Raw genomic sequence first — 2,482 nt, forward strand, 5'->3', positions numbered from 1 at the left:
AAATCAAATGATGTATTACATTGGGCAAATCTGTTGTAAAAGACCTCTTTAAAGTGTTCAAAAGCAAAGATGTCACATTTGAGGAGCTCTGATCACATAGTGCCTAAGGCATGTGACTGCTTACCATTTGACAAACTCACCAACCCCTCCTTGGAAGAAAGATTGGGGGACCTACTTCCGTAGTGATACCGCCTTGGAAACCCAAGGAGGGGTCGCACCTAACCCAATCCATGGTGTTTTCAACAGCTTCACATACATGTGAGAGCTGGAAAATGAATAAAGAAGACCACAGAAGAAATGATACATTTGAATTGTGGTGTTGGTGGAGAATATTGAATATATCATAAACTGCCAGGAGAACAGACACATTTGTCTTGGCAGAAGTACAACTGGAATGGCCAGACTTCATCTCTTGTACTTTGGACATGTTATCAGGAGGGACCAGCCCCAGAGAAGGACATCATGCTTGGTAGAGGGTCAGCGAAAGAGGAAGAGCCTCAGTGAGATGGATCCATACAGTGGCTGCAACAACGGGCTTAAGCATAGCAATGAGGTTGGCACAGGACCAGGCACTGTTGTGTTCTGTTCTACATAGGGTTGCTATGAGTCAAAACTGACTCTAAGTCACCTAACAACAACAACAACAGGCCTCAGGCTGTTGGTGACTTTTTTCACTTATAAAATGGCGATAACAATATTGTTTACTTCATAGAGTTGTGAGGATTCAAAGTGCTTACAACAGGACCAGGTGCATAGTAAGGTACACTGTAGTGTAAACTATTATAATTGTCATTATAATTAACATTATTGAAAGACTTAACTGTGCTACATCTGTAGGGAATAATATCACATGTATTGTACACCTTGTCTGGCCTCAGGTTAAGCACTGGGACACTAAAATAAATATGTGATCCCTGTCTTCAAGAAGCCCACCATCTAATGGAGGAAAGAGGTGTATGAGATTATTCCATAAGTGCTAGGCTCCTCAACAAAAGGTTGGGGGTTTGAACCTACCCAGAGGCACCTCTGAAGAAAGTCCTGAAAATCTGCTTCTAAATGGTCACAGCCACAAAAACCCTATGGAGTGCAATACATGGGGTCACCATGAGTCTGAGTCAACTGGAATCAACTTGGTTTACTGTAGGGGGAAATTAACATAGGTATGTACCATGTATGCACCTCCTCTCAGGTTCAAAGTAGGGAGAAGTTTATTGGGAAAACTTTGCAATCTGGTGCTTGAAGAATGCCTTTGCCAGGAGATGAAAGGAGGGAAAGGGAACCCCAGGCAGTGGGAACGGCATAAACAAGAGCTAGGAGCCGCGGAGGTGCTAGCTGGGTTTAGAAAAGGCAGGTAGGAGTGCACTATGGAGTCAGCAGCAGGCCGCTAGGGGTCACCCAGGATGCTCAGCAACCACGTGACATCCAGATGAGCAGGACTGTCCATCTCGGAGCTTCCGGCCAAGAAAAAGACACCTACAAGGATATCTATAATATGAAATAAAACAAAATACCTAAGTCTCACAACTGTGTCCCAAGTGGTGTCCGGTGGCTACCACTTTGCAGGAGTAAAGCTATCTTCTCATTCCATTGGGTAAACAACAGAGAGTGTACTACCATAATACACCCAAGTGCCGACTGGCAGGGAGGCTGGACGCGGGGTTTGCTCTTCCTAGAAGCTAGGGAAACAGACTATCTTCCGGCCCTTTTATTCCAAAGAGCCCTTTCTAGGGCCCTTACAACCCTTCTCCAGATGATTGGAGCCAAGGGGCGGCTGGACGGAGGTCTAGTGACACTGGTGCGAACCGGGTCACATTCTCATGCCCATGGGCTGAGAGGATGGGCGCCCTGAAAGACTGCGGAGTGAAGGCAGACTCCTGGTGCCTGGACTCCATGGGTAGCAGCGCCACACTCTCGGAGCAAGATTGCAATGTCCGGTTCCCACAAAATAGAACACCTCCATCTTTGTCACCGCGAGGCCTGGCACGACCTGACGGTCCACTCTGAGGAAAGTCGGGAGGAGAGCAGTCGAAGCGCAGAGAAACCCGGCGGAAGGCGCTTTAGAAAGTGCCGGGGCTCCTAGCTCGCTGCCTTGACCCTCGGTCTCTGGCAAGGGTACCGGCAGCTCTGCTGCCCCGTCGGACCCTGCGGAAGCTGGGCCCGGGGCTTGCGGGAGGAAAGGGCCCAAGCCCGGGAGACCGGGCGCGGGGCGGGTGCTTCCCGCGGGAGGACGCGCTGGGCCCGGAGCCGAGCGGCCGCGGCGCCCCCTCCTGCGCGCCCGGAGGGAACTGCTGTGCGCGCCCGCCTGCTCTTTCTGTTTCGCGTCCCTCCCCTCCGCTGCCCCCGCCCTCGCTCCCTGTTTGGAGCAGAGACACCCCTGACGTCGGAGCAGCTCAGCTTGCCGCTCCCCCGCACCGCTCGCCCGCCCGGGGCCGCAGACGGCGCTCAGCGCAGCCTCGCCTCGCTTCGCCTCGCAGGGCGCCGC

This window comes from Orycteropus afer, unplaced genomic scaffold (genome assembly GCF_000298275.1).
Source record: "Orycteropus afer afer isolate SDZICR_OR568_19922 unplaced genomic scaffold, OryAfe1.0 scaffold00031, whole genome shotgun sequence".
In the NCBI taxonomy this organism is placed as follows: Eukaryota; Metazoa; Chordata; class Mammalia; order Tubulidentata; family Orycteropodidae; genus Orycteropus; species Orycteropus afer.